Here is a 15,875-nt window from a genome sequence, read left to right as displayed (position 1 = left end):
CCTTGAACTCTAAAAAGCTTTGGTTATGTAGGTTATTGTCTATCAATATTTACTGCTGCTGCTGCTAAGTCGCTTCAGTCGTGTCTGACTCTGTGCGACCCCATAGACGGCAGCCCGCCAGGCTCAGCCATCCCTGGGATTCTCCAGGCAAGAACACTGGAGTGGGTTGCCATTTCCTTCTCCAATGCATGAAAGTGAAAAGTGAAAGTGAAGTCGCTCAGTCTCGTCTGACTCTTAGCGACCCCATGGATTGCAGCCTACCAGGCTCCTCCGTCCATGGGATTTTCTAAGCAAGAGTACTGGAGTTGGGTGCCATTGCCTTCTCCGTCAATATTTACTACATTAGAAATTAATACTGAGAAACACTTGAAATATTACTACATTTAAAAACAAGTCCATCATACATTACTGTATACAATTTATGAAAAATAACATGAAACAAAACAATCGCATGAGAGGTGGCACTGTTTCACGGTTTTACAAACCTTAATGTCTGACAACAGGAGACAGCTGAACCCTCTTATCTACTACACCATTCAACCTGCTGCAATACGTCATACTGATTAAAATACATGAAGAAAATCCAGTCACACAGATACACGTACTTGTAAAAGGAAGGACTATTTCAACAGCCTTTTATAATTCATTATAAATAATTTTCCTTGATATTATGCTAAAATGGCAAGTGGTACTTTCAGTTTTCATTTAAAAATTCTTCCAAACTTACAAAATATTGCAAAAAACAAAACAAAATAACATGAGGCATACCCTGAATACATCTTACTCAGATTTGCTTACTGTATTAAGTGTCCTGTGACTACTGTAATGAATTACCACAAACAACAGGATAGTCTCTTGAAGTTCTCCAGGCTCAGTGTCCAAAAAGGACATGGCATGACTGGGCCACACTCTTCCTGGAGGCTCCAAGGGAGACCTGCTCCACCCTCGCCTAGCTTCTGGTGTTGCCAGCACTCCCTGGCATTAAGAAAGTGGTACTTTCTTAAAGGTCAGTTGCAAAGTGCAATCTGAAACCCTATCAATGAACTTTCATACTGTTACATTAAAATACTAACTTACACTCTGAAAAAACTTTTACCCATGCATGATTCTGCAACATCAAATATTATCATTTGGATAATACTGGTTCGCTGAATAAGCAGATTTTCAAATACTGATACATTATACAAAGTCAAAAACTCCACCACATTAATATCACCACCCATCTCATTCATAAAGTCTTTGAGTACTGAGAAGCTGTCACAGTCATGGTGACAGATTCAAAATTAACTTAATTTCTACTTGAAAACTCCAGCTTTATCACTGTCAACAAATACTCTCAGATGCTTTCTTTAAAGTTATAGGTTCACCTTGCTCAGCTTTAAGAAACTGTCTGCCAAATCCCCAAATTCTAAAGCCATAGTTTTAGTCATTCTTTCAAGTAAAAATTGTATTTCATGAAAAAAAGTGGCCTGTTCAGTATAAAAGCCAATCACACAAGTGTTCTTCCCCAAGACAACCATCCTACTTTGGTAGGCAGAAGTGTTTTTTGCGTATTTTCCATTCTCACTAAAAGAATGTTAAAAATACAGTACTCAACTGTCAAGATTTAATGAAATGAGCAAATTTCGTTCTTTCATCAAAGACAATCCCAAGTGATAAAGAAGTGGAGTTTATGTGAGGTTTTTCTTTGTTTCTTTTCCTTTAAGTCTGAGCACAGAGGAGTGAAAAATGTAATCGACTACCAGTAGTCTGGTAGTGCCACTGCCTTGATTCATGCTATGACACCAGCAGTTTTATGCATCACTGCTTTTGTACCATCAGTGCATGAACAGGATGAAAATGGAAAATATATTACTATGCTGCTGCTGCTAAGTCGCTTCAGTCGTGTCCGACTCTGTGCGACCCCATAGATGGCAGCCCACCAGGCTCCCCCGTCCCTGGGATTCTCCAGGCAAGAACACTGGAGTGGGTTGCCATTGCCTTCTCCAATGCATGAAAGTGAAAAGTAAAACTGAAGTTGCTCAGTCATGTCCGACCCTCAGCGACCCCATGGACTGCAGCCCACCAGACTCCTCCGCCCATGGGATTTTCCAGGCAAGAGTACTGGAGTGGGGTGCCATTGCCTTCTCCGAATGATTTCTGAATGCAACACAAATAAGCTATGAGTGCTAGAGACAGGGAAAGGGGGACACACAAAGTGCATCACAAAAGAGAAACTTCCCACTCAAGATACAAATTATAAACTAAACTTACCAAGTGGATTTAAAAATTGAACTAAGAAAGATGGCCAAGAAATTGCACTGATTCCAAAAGATGAATTAACCACCCAATAAAATCTTCAAATAAGTTTAAAATAAATGATTACAATCCTTAATAAGACAATCAACAGCCATGAAAATATAATACATATAGAGCAACAATGTTCTAAAAAGAAAAAATATAAAACTTCATAAATTATTAAGTATAAAAAAGATGGTACTGCCCATTATCTGAGCACCAAATATCGGAACTCTGAATAGATGTGGTTAGCATGGGATGCTTAAGCCCACATTTTAAACAAAACTCAATAGACTAGGATTAATTCTTAGACCAGACACCACACACATAATCACTGAATTGGGGCAGGGTTCGGGGACTGATGAATCCAACCAGAAGGCAGCACAGTGAAGTAAAAAAGGGAAAGAACACAGCCCCAATACGGTATTTGCCAAATTTAAATCTCTGCATCTTAATGTTCTTTTCTTGAGAGTGGATATTCACCTTTACAAGGTTGCTGAAAGAAGTTTAAAAAAAAAAAAAATCACACATTTAAAAAAAAAAAAAAGCTCAGTGGTGGGCATATGGTAGGCCTGAAAGATGGCTCCCACAAGAATCTTATGATTTACAGACAGAATCAAAATTATTTTAAAGAGAGAATAATTATAAAATAACTACCTCTACAACTCAAATAAATTCAGGAAACAATGTATTTGTGTGTTTTCCAACTCCAATATTAGCAAAATAGACTTAAACAAATCTAAACCTTGGGACCTAACAATATTAGAGATGTCATTTGAGAAGCACTAAATTCTCAAAGATGCTAAAAATATAGTTTTGGTAGTGGTCTTAAACTGCTCTTATGTAAACAACTCAAATATTTTCCTTAAACTTCTCTGATACTATACATTTCCCTGTCAAAATAGTTTGTTGAAACAGTATCTTTTATTAGAAAGGACACTTGGGTTGCAATTTAAGGACAATTTCTTCTTTGAAAAATCATGTTAAAATTCATAATTAATTTCACTGCAATTTTTAAAAAATATAAAGACACTGGCAATTTAACTAGCCTAAATTTAAAATCCCATTCATTACTCATCATTCTTAATAAAATGGCTTCCTTTTCAACTGCTGAAAGAAAAAAAGAAAAGGACAAAACTCAGGCTTCTTATATTTCAAATGGAATTGGGAGTTACTTTAGTAATAAAATGCCTACAATTTACATGGTACCTTTACACCACATAATAGGCTTATCAAAAGCCAAAATATAAACTCTAATATACACAAAAATTTTATTTCAACTTATTTCCCAGGGCTTAGAAATCAAAGACCTCATACTACTAAATCAAGTCTAGAAATGAAAAGACAGTAGGATTATAGCTGTGCATGGCCAATTTATCTTCTGAAGTCAAAGCATGTCTCCTGTTACCTTGCAGCAAGTCAATGTGATCTGCATGTCAACATATCCAAGGGTTGCAGTATCTGAAACCTGCATCAACCATAAAGGTGTTATTTTAATTAACAAGCTTGCCAACACATTATGAACTCTGGAGTTCTAAAGTTCTTTTAAAATTATTATCACAATCTCATTTTAAAGAAAACTTTAAAAGGCTAAGAACAAGATTAAGAATCATCCAATTCCAATTCTATTTATGGTCACCCTCCAATGAAACAACTAGCTCTATAAAAATCTTTTTAAACCAAGAACAATATGCTTGCAGTCGATGTAGCAAAAATAAAGATTCTATAGGGCCGTTTCTACATGAGGGGCAAATTTTATAGTAGGGCAATGAAAGTAATGACAAACCACACATTCTGTAACAGGAGTGCTACCTGGAAAACATTAGGTTCATTTTTACTTGGAATGATTTTTCAACTATGAAAGACAAAATTTTATGGAGGTGAATTAAATGCCCTATACTTCTGATCTTTAGGTTGACTGTGGACTCACATAGCATGAGCTTAATATGTGAAGTTCATTAAAGATTGATACATGATGGAAAATATATTTAAATCTTAGGAACATATGCTGAGCATGTGTACACATGCAAAGCTTTCAAAGTTTTTAAAATGTGAAAATGAGCTCCTGTTATCCTTGATAAATGTCAGCTGTCATACACTCATATCCAATACATACTATTTTTCACAAAGCAGAGTACCAGAAAAGGCAATTTTGAATCCACCAGCTGTATGTAATGGTTATACACAGAAAATTCTACTCAAGGTCAGAAGTTTATAGGTTTTCAATATCAACTTCAAAATAATGCAGGCTTTACATGTTAAAAATTACAGATTCCAAACATATTCTTTTGAAAACAGAGTAATAAAAAAGTAACTACTTTAAGAGCTTGGCACATGAGAGACAGGACCACTGATAACTGATATAAACTGGATTACTTGTATTTCTGGATCACTGAGCTGATATTTAGGCCAATTATATTCTTAATTAAGCTACAAAATTAAGTACTACAAGATCTATATTACCAATCTGATGACTTTATGTCTATATTTTCCAACTCTAATAAAACTGTCCCTTTAACAAACTCTGACTGTGAACAATTACTACAACCTTACCTCCATTCACTTTTACCAAGAGCAGAAAAATATCGATTACACTAGTAGAGCAATTTAGATAGTTTGTTATTTGTGCCAAAGATGGATATTATAGCCTTAAGAGTTTTCTCTACATATTCAGAAAGCTTCATCCTTAAAAGCGAACCAGTTTAAGCAGTTTTTCACTTTAATAATAGAACAAAACTATTAATAGGAATTTTCTTTTTAAAGTTTTTCTGTATAGTATGTGACCTATGCTAAAAAAAAAAATACTATCTTTGAAAAGTAAATTGCTCTTTCACCAACATTAAATTCAAACTAAGCTTTCAAAATTATAAACACATCGATATTCTCCTATGTATCATAAAACTAGTGACGTCCGCATTTTAAATGCATCATTCGTCATCACTGCACAGAAAGAGTCTCTTAAAAGCTTAAAACCTAAAAAAATAAAAAAGGAGTGAGGGACCTAGTGTGGTCAAATTATCTCAAGTAAAATAACTTTCACTTTTCCACTTAAACTACAGCACTTCATCAGCCCAAGAGAGCAGATCCACCAAATTATGGCTTTCTTAGTATCTTCTAATTGGACTTATAAGCTTGAGTGCAAAAAACTGATTTCTGGATGTATAACGGCAAAATATCCGTAAGTAACTTACAAGCATTTAACGGACATATAGAAAAGTGCAGATGGATTTGGGTATGATTTTGAATTCTTTTTTGAATAAAGTCTTTTGACATAAACTTTCCTGACAAATGAAATATGGGGCTGGAATTAACATTAACCCTATAATTTCAGGCCAACTACTCTAACAAAGACCAAGGTTTTTTAAAAATTGAGGTGAGTTTAATTAACATGTTATTTTTGAATCTCAGAAAAGTTTGAGATACACAGCACACTTTCTGAAGTCAGTGCCATTAGGAAAGTACCCATATTTCCCCATAAAATTCCTTTATGGCATCACAGAACTCTTAGTATTCCTGAATACATCAGCTATATTCTCTAACAGCTTCATTAAGATACGATTCATTAAGATATGATAAACCACTGTTAAGCAAATATCCTCCAATTAAAAATAAAAAATATCAACAGCAAGAATTTTACAAAGATAAAATTCACATACCACACGCTTAAAATACACAATTCCATGGCTTAAAGCACAGAGCTGCACAACTGTCACCACTGTCAATTTCAGAACATTTTATTACTGCAGAAAGAAACCCCTCAGCTGTCACTCCCCTAATGCTTCCATACCCACCACCCACACAACTTCTCTGACCCCCTCACCCTAGGCAACCACTAACCTATTTTCTGTCTCTATGGATTTACCTGTTCTGGACAGTTCATACAAGTGGGATCATACAGTACCCAGTCCTCTGTGACTGGCTTAGCCTGCACGTCTATCTGTGTTGTGGCATCTAACAGTGCTTCATTTTACAGATATGTATTCATCCAGTCCTCAGGTGATGGACATGAGGTTGTTTCCACTTTTCGGCTAACATGAGCACTGTGACTGTGAACATTAAGTTTCTAATGTGGCCACCTACATAAGAATCCTCTGAAGACTGCTAGTAAACAGGAAAGAGGCAGGGTCTTTAACAATTTTTCAGTGGAACCACTTGTGCAATCTTAAGTATGATGAATATGCTAAGGGCTCGAAAGGTAAAAGTGGACAACATGCAGGAACAGATGGGACGTAAGGATCGAGACGGACACTCTAAAAAGCCAATCAGAGTATTAAAATCAAAATCACTAACAGAAATAAAGAATGCTGTCCATGGACAGAGCTGCTTGGTGAGAGGAGTGCAACCAGTGAGGCTGAATACACACACATACTTTTTCTTTCTCTCCCTCACTCTTTTTCTCTCTCTTCCAAAATGAAAATACAAAGAGGAAAAGAGACAGAATATTCAGGAAACGTGGAACAATTACAAAATAATACACACATAAGGGGATTGCCATTTATATGGAATTCAAGAAAAGGAAAACTGTAGTGACTTAAAGCAGCCCAGTGGCCACCAGTTACCAGGAGAGAGGACAGACTGCAGAGGGGCACAAAGGAACTTCAGGGGGAGGCAGGAGTGTCTTCCGTCGTAATTGAGACAATGGTTACACTGGCCAAAACTCAAACTGTAAATGGAAGGTTGGTGAATTTTATTGTTTGCAAATTATACTTTAATGAAGTTGTTTAAAACCTTGCAGTACATACTGCCAATCCTATGATAAGTGATAAATGACGTGTATGAAATGAAGTAGCTAATGAAACAGGGCTAGTTCAATAAGAAAATTTACTTTTTTCTAAAGAAATTCCCCATTAAAAGTAAATTTATTACATCAGCAGTTAAAAATCAAGTTTGTCTTTTAAAACTTTAGAGTAATAACAAGTCTCTCTGCAACAAGTGACATGTATTAAAATGTTCACTGAAATATCATTCATACATCAAGAACTAGAGAAAACTAATGTTCAATCCCAAATGTAAAAAATTCTAATAAAGCCATATGAAAGACTACCATATAGTAGCAGAAAAAATAAATAAATTATATATAACATGGTAGAATCTTAAAAGCAAACAAAAGTTAAAAAAACAAGTACACTACATTCCTTATATTTTTGTAAAGCTAAAAGACAAAACTGAACATTGTTCAGGAACACATATATGTGTGGCTTTTCAAACTTTTTTGAAAGCAACTGCAACTAAAGGAAACTGTTACTTCTGGGATCCAGGCAGAATGAGTTCAGGGAGAAACACAGAGGGAACGGGCACACCTAACAACCTTCCGGCTCTTAAATTCAAGTAGTAGGTTCACAGGTGTTCATCAAAGTATACTTTATAACTCACAAATAATATATACTCTTGCTCATATAAAATACTGCATAATTTTAATGTTAAATTTTAAAAACCATGTGGACAAATACTTAATCTAACATTTGAGCTAGATCCTGTGTTGAGTGTATTTCATCTACTACTCAATCCCCACTGCAGTCGTCCTCTGATACAGAGAACAGATGAAAGTATAGAATTCAACTTTATTCCTTTTAATAAGAAAACAGGGACGTAATAACCCACTCAAGGTCAAATATTTAGTAAGTGATGGAGCTAGAAATTAAACCCAGGTCTTGCCAATGTCAGAGCCCAAGCCCTTAAATATTTCCACTCATCCCCTTAAAAATCCCCCAAAACCTTAAAACTTATGACATCAAATACTCTAGTCCTTTTTTCATGGAATCTCTGAGTTTAACTACACCATTTACAGCTGTTTCAACAACAGACTTTCAATAGAACTGGCCCATCTGAAATCCTGAATAAGAAGTTACTGTTTTCCAGCCACATTCACTAGAAGTTCCTACCATTCTTTATAAAAAGAAAATAGTGAAGAAGTATGGCCTTTACCAGGTTGGTCATCACCAAGTACCATAGATTCTCGACCCACCTCTATGCACATCACTTTAAAAAACAATTTTAAATATCTTCATCTTACTGATAGTTTCATCTCCTAATCTAACCATCATTCATTTACACTGAGTAGGGGAGAAGCAGTTCACTTAAACTGTTTGGTTTTTAAATAATAGTTGCTTTACAGATTTCCTTGAGTTTAATTCATTTTAACTATAAGACATAAAAAACACAGTTTATAATTAAAACTGTTATCTTTAAACTCCAGTAATTCAATATCAAACTAAACTGAAGGACAGAGACAAATACAGTTCTCACAACTTAGAACATCATTCATATGCAATACTTTTTCTAAATATCAAGATTCTCAGGACTTCTGCCGGAACTTTAGAAACTACAATATTATTAATAAAATATGATATGAAAGCATGTGATAATTATCCTGGCCTTGGCAATATTTTCATTCCTCTATCCAACTATACAGTGTTTTAATTTTAACAAAGATGACATAAAAATCAGTTTCAGAAATCTACACGAAATATATCCATTAACTGAGGTTGTATTCAAAAAGTTAATTTCCAAGACCATGAATAATATCACAGCCTAAACTCCAGAAAGTCATGATGTTAGAATTTCTATAGTTAAAGTTGAATTTTTCTGTTGAATAACCACAGGCTTACTTTCAATGCTGGAGTAATGTCATCTGTAAGTTTCTAAGGTATTACTGACTTCAGTGATACTTACATTTTTCTATTAAAAATCATTTTTAAACCACAAATAAGAACTTACCTTTAATTTCTGCAACTGTATTAATGTTTAAGCAGTATCCTCTACCTCCTCAGCATGAATATTTAAAAAGACTGCAACTTACTACAATATAAAGTTCACAAATTATACAAAGAAAAGGTCGAAAGTTTGCAAAGAATCAAGATGTAAGTTCTAACTTCAGTTACATCACAAACTAGTTATACAACTTTGATAAACCCATTGGCTTAAGCCCTTTACAACGCTGGGTTGTAAGAACAAGGTTGAAACAGAAAAATATTTTCTTACTGAATATCACTCAGACTGGAGAAGAAATAAAGTAATTGAACTTAAAGGGTTATCAAAACTACCCATCTGAAGAATGGAAGGAAAACAACTTGAAGACAAATGGAAAGGACAAGTGAGAAATAGCAAATGGTCTATCAAATATGTCAACTAGAGCCCCAGAAGTGAGACTGAAGCAAAAACAAAAAACCTCACGAAATAATGGCCAAAACTTCCCCAAACTTGATGAAAACACCAGTCTGCACACTGAAGTTCAGTTAATCCCAAGAATAAATACAAAGAAAACCAAACCTAAGTACATTATAGTCCAACTATTTAAATTCAAACATCTTGCTTTTCAAGAGAAAATTTTCAAAGCAGTCACAAGAAAAAAAGACCTTAAGACCATATATACAGAGGAACAAAGATAAAAATTACCTTCTTAGAAGCAATCAGACAACAAGATCTTTAGAGTGCTGAAGCAACTGACACAAAATTTTATATACAGGGAATCCTTCAAAAATGAATGTGAAATAAACATTTTCACCTAAGTAAAATCTGTGACAATTAGTCTCAAATACTTTAGGGACTAAAAGTACTCCTTCAGGCCAACGATTAAGAACATCAGATGAAAACTCCTGTCCATAACAATGAATGAAGGACATCCAAAATGTCTTCCTGCCAAATGGTGGCTTGGCTTTCCTCTGCTGTTTGCCTTGAAGTCTAAGATTCTCATGGAAGAGATAACAAACCTAAATATTTTATGAAATAAATTCTGGGTGACAGACTACTGACCTAAGGTAACTTACACAATTTTACAACTGTACTGGAAGATAAACTAAGTCAAAATTTCTAGGTCCCTTTATACACCTAAGTGGATGATGTCTTCAAAGCAGACTGCAAAAAAAAAAAAAAAGATTAAGCGAAACAGGACTGAATAAACTAGTGAAGTTTTAACTGCGGTTATTTGTTTTAGAATATTATTGTTTGGTATTATGTTTTCTAGTGGGTTCTATAAAGAAGCCCTTTTTCTTTCTCTTCTATATCTAGCCCTCAATTTAATAAATTACACTTACGTACTCTAAAAGCATTCTATGTGGCACCTGATTCGATGTCCTCAAATTGCAGAGGAAAAAACAGAAACATAAAAACTGAGTCTCTCTACTTTTCATGTCAATATTATTAATTGCATAGGTTTAATAAAAATCTGTCAACCCATTTATCAGGATAATTGGATAATCAAGTCTGCATCTTGAATGTCATAATTGAGAATAATTCTCATTTAGCCAGGCATGACAAGTCCATCATTAACAAATAATGACTTCACTTTATAAGTCAATACCTACAGGCCTGGTACCTATTCTTTGCTTATAGGGACCAGCCTCAAAAGTAGGCCAGAGACTCAGTAAATCTGATGTACTGGGAGGAGAGACAATTCATTCACATTTATAAGTCCTGCAAATGAAATCTAGTCGAGTTTGTTGAGACTGGTTGCCTAGTCTCAAGATACGAGAATAAAAGAGACTTTAGAAATGCAAGTCTATATTCCTTAGGAAAACTTCCAGAGAAATTAATCCTCTGGTCTCAGAAACTGTTCAATAAAATACTCTGGCAGTCCAATAGTTAAGACATCACATTTCCATGGCCGGAGACCCAGGTTCAATCCCTGGTCAGAGAGCTAAGACCCTGCATGCTGCACAGCACAGCCCCAAAAATAAATAAATAAAACAGCAATCAAAGAAGCTTCTATGGTTAAAGATGTCTTTTTGCTCCTTTTGGCACAGCATGAGAAGAGCCTTTTTTTTTTTTTTTTAATTAACTCAAGAATCAACTGTGGGCTTCCAATTTAGGTCAAGAGAGAATAATGAGACTCATCCCAACATAAACTAAACAAACTATATTCAAATATCAGAGAACAAACAGTGAGAAATTGTGGTCCCTGAGATTAAGAAAACAACTGGGCATGAGGGGAGAAGGAACAACATGGTAACATGAGCCCTACCATCAGCCAGGCTTCCTTCTAGGAGGCAGTTTTTCCAGATCACAACAGAGGGATGAAGAACTCACACAGAGCCCAGCAATCTTGCAGAATGGACAAGATAATAACCAGAATTCAGAATGGTCAAGCTGGATAGATATTGCAGGGCAGTTTCTCAGAGAGACTGACAAGACTGCAGGGACTAACAAACATATCCTGAGATTTGTACCAAAATCCTGGCTCAGATGGTAAAGCATCTGCCTGCAATGTGGAAGACAAGGTTCAATCCCTGGGTCTGGAAGATCCCCTGGAGAAGGAAATGGCAACCCACTCCAGTACCCTTGCCTGGAAAATTCCATGGACGGAGAAGCCTGGTAGGCCACAGTCCATGAGACTGCAAAGAGTTGGACACGGCTGAGCAACTTCACTTTCAGAGAAATCATGACAAAGAAGAAAAAGTTGAAACACTCACACCACCTCTTTCAAGCCTTACTATAAAGCTGCACTGGATTGATGGGCATAAGGATTGATGAATCAATGGAACAGAATAAAGACCAGAAATAGATTCCGACTATGCTGCTAAGTCACTTCAGTTGTGTCCAACTCTGTGTGACCCCACAGACGGCAGCCCACTAGGCTCCTCTGTCCCTGGGATTCTCCAGGCAAGAACACTGGAGTGGGTTGCCATTTCCTTCTCCAATGCATGTAAGTGAAAGTAAAGTCGCCTAGTTGTGCCCGACTCTTAGCAACCCCATGGACTGCAGCCTACCAGGCTCCTCCATCCATGAGATTTTCCAGGCAAGAGTACTGGAGTGGGTTGCCATTGCCTTCTCCGAGATTCCGACTACATATATATATATATATATATAAATGGCTTCCCAGGTGGCTCACTGGTAAAGAATCTGCCTGCCAATGCAGAAGACACAGGTTCAATCCCCGGTTCGAGAAGATCTGCTGCAGGAGAAAATGGCAACCTACTCATTATCCTTGCTTGGAAAATTCCTTGGACAGAAGAGCCTGGCGGTTTCAGTCCATGAAGTAGCAGAGTCAGACACAACTGAGGACACACATGTACACACACACAGAAAGTAGCAAAGAGTAGGACACAACTGAGAATGCACATACACACACACACATACGGAGTAGCAAAGGGTTGTGCACAACTGAGCACACATGTACACACATACACCCCCACACACAATTAAAATGCAACACAATGGAAAAAGGAGTCTTCAACAAATAGCCATGGAACAGAATGTCAATGTTTTTAAAAACTTATCCTCAATCCTTTCTTCACACAACATGCAAATATTAAATCAAAATGGATCACAGACCTAAAGATAAAGTTATAGAACTTCTACAACAAAGGAGAAAAATCTTCATCAACTCATTAATAGGCAGAGATCTCTTCACACACTAAAAAACGATTACTCATAAGCAAAAAAAAAATTTATTTTATTCAAAATGCCTATATTCTCAAAAAAAAAAATTCAAGAATATGAAAAGGGAGACCAAAGAAAGACCAGAAGAAAATACTCTCAAAATATATCTGAAAAGAATCTGTACTCAGAAAAATTTAAGTCATACAATAAGAAAACAAACCACCCAATTTAAGAAATCCACAAAATTTGAACAGACGCTTCATAAAGAGATATAAGTGGAACTTGAACTCTCATAAACTGCAAGTGGAATATAAAATGGTACAGCCACTTTAGAAAACAGTTTCAATTTCTCATAAAGATAAGCACACACTTAACATAAGACAATTACACTCCTGGGTATTTACTCAAGAGGGAAAAAAATCTAAACAAAAACTTGCACTTAAATATTCCTAGAAGCTTTATTCATAGAAGCCAAAAACAGGAAGCCCAATGGAATACTTCTCAGCAATAAAAATAAACTACTGATACACTTAATCATGTGGATGCAGCTAAAAACCACTCAGTAGAATGTATACAGTATGAGAGGGGGAAATAGGCTCTCTCACACATGACTGGTGTGAATCCATATGGCATAATGCTTATGGAGGGTAATTAGACAACATCTAACAAAAACTACATATACATTTACCCTCCAACCTAGTAATCTTACTTCTAAGAATGTATCCTGAAGGTATATCCCCCCAAGAATATGAAAATATATTTTCACAAGGTTATTCATTGCAGCAACATTTTTAACTGCAAAATACTGGAAACAACCTAGGTACTACCCACACAGAGGAAACTGACGGAATAGCCTATGGTGCGTGCACATAATGAAACGATGCTGCTGCTGCTGCTGCTCAGTCCTGTCCAACCCATGGCCACTCTTTGGACTGTAGCCTGCCAGGCTCCTCTATCCGTGAGATTTTTCAGGCAAGAACACTAGAGTGAGTTGCCATTTCCTCCTCCAAGGGATCTTCCCAACCCAGTGACTCAACTTGAATCTCCTGCACTGCAGGTAGACTCTTTTACTGGTGAGCAACTGGGGAAGAAAAAAAAAAAACCATACATATATCTGCTTGTCATTACAAAAAGAAAATACAGGAAAACACTCTAGAAAACACTGAAGGTGGCTTCCTCTGAGAAATGGGGAAAATGAGGGTGGAAAAGATACAGAGGGAATGTGTATCTTTTGTGTAATTTTGACCTTTGAAATCGTATTCATATTCTACATAATCAACATAAAACCAGAATCAGAATGAGGAGGAGCATTTTAAAACAAACTGAAACTCAAGCACACAAATAAATAAACCTCATTTCGTTTCAAACAAATATCACAACTACATCATGCAGAAACTAAGGTGGGAAACAAAAATGGGGAGGGAAGGGAAGGTAGGATGAGGGAGGACTAATTCAAGTATTTTAAAAATATAGCATCTTACACCCGAAAATCAACCACTAACACAACACGGTAAATCAACTACTAACCTCCAATAAAAATTTAAAAATGAAAAAATTTTAAATACAAATATGTAAGTCAAAAAAATGAATATAGGATTTCCTCTCAGTCCTGGGCAAAACTATATACAAGTTCCCCACTCACTTTGTTTACTGTAATTAAATGGGCAAAGCAAATCTGAAATGATTTTAGATATATTATAGGACAGACCAAATGAGTAAATGTACTATGTTGGGAACCAAGGCTCTCGTGGTATAAAAATGGACATAAAAATATAAAGTGAGAGGTGCAAAGAAAAAACCCTGCAGATGTGGAGGGAAACTGGACATACTGACATCAACACATGATTTATAAACTACATAGATGCATGTTGCTATGTGTGTGTGTACATGAACAAGCATGTTTATGTATATACATGTACAAACATGCATTTATTTCCTAGCTGTGTCCACTGAAGGGGTCAAGAAGAGAAGACAATCTAGGAGCAACAAGGACACCTACCAAGGATCTTGGTCTCTAATACTATTTCCCACAAGGACACAGGAGCATGATGAAAGAGCTCCACTGGAAACGGAATGAGAAAATGACCGTTTTGGAAGCATGACTGTAAAAAATTAGATCAGACAAGAATCATCAATGAATGCTAAATCTAGGGCAAACTGTGATGAGAATCATGGTATTGGCATTGTCTCCCCCATCACTGCTTAAAGAAGGGGAAGAAACTCTAACAGCAGAGAAATCAGGCAACACATTGGCCAAATGATCACAATTAACATCCCAATGAGGGACAGAAGACATCCTGTGCCTCCAGAAGTTGTACATCTTTCTCGGGGTATCACATCACCTATGCAGTATCCCAGCCAAGAACAAATAGCCTCATTCTAACCCTGTTTCAAACAGAAAATGAAGAACATTCTAATAAGGGAGGGGAACGGTTGCAGTCTTCAAAAATGTCAATGTCATACCAGACAAAGAAGAGGCTGGGGAAATATTCCAGGAAAAAGGAGGCTAAAGAAAAATAATAACTACACGTAGTACCTGAGCTTAGACTCATTTCCATTACAAGAAGCAAGGGAGACTGCTGGGAGAGACTTTATTAGGTCAACTGACAAAACTGGAAGATGGACAACAGGTCTATATTAACATCCATTTATGAAGCTGATAACCGTACAATGGTTGTATGAGAGAATGCCCTATTCGTAGGACATAAAGCAGAAGTATTAGAGGAAAGAAACACATTCTATGGAACATAACCCTCATATAATTCAAAAAAGAGAGGAAAGAGTAAGAGCCCACATAAATGCAAATAATAAAACCAGAGAGTGAATCTGACTAAGGATATCTAGATAATTCTTTATCTATTTTTTAACTTTTGTAAACTGGAAATTTCCAAATAAAGTTTTGTTTTTTAAGATAAATACTATGGAGATAGTTCTCTACTATGTTCAGAATATAATGGGTGTATCCCATAATTAACTGAAGGATTTTATTGGGAAATAGCACGAGTTGAAACTGGAGGCCTAGATAAAGTATTAGATAAAGGACTGTTTCAAATGTAAGCGAGAGGAGTTTGTATTTTTTTTCTGTAAGCCAGGAACAGTCGTACAAAGCTCATAACAGAAGAGAGACTTGATTAAAGGGATATACTGAAGATATACTGAAGCAAATTTTCAAGTGGGTTGAAACAGTATAGATAAGAAGCAGTAAAGGGACATTTCAAACACAAGCATGAAATTACGGGGTCTTGGCCTAGGAAGCTAAGATTGGTAACAGAAAGTTCACC

The 15,875-nt window shown here is 36.1% G+C and overlaps 1 protein-coding gene across 3 annotated transcripts in view; it reads right to left on the bottom strand.

Moving 5' to 3' along the window:
• NCOA3 (nuclear receptor coactivator 3) overlaps positions 1–15,875 on the bottom strand; it is a 123,756-nt gene that overhangs the window by 46,506 nt on the left and 61,375 nt on the right. The window lies entirely within an intron of this gene.

This window comes from Bison bison, unplaced genomic scaffold, assembly GCF_000754665.1.
Source record: "Bison bison bison isolate TAMUID 2011002044 unplaced genomic scaffold, Bison_UMD1.0 scf7180017864038, whole genome shotgun sequence".
NCBI classification, from domain to species: domain Eukaryota; kingdom Metazoa; phylum Chordata; class Mammalia; order Artiodactyla; family Bovidae; genus Bison; species Bison bison.
Note: the sequence above shows the minus strand (reverse complement) of the source record. Positions and strands in the feature narration are given on the sequence as shown.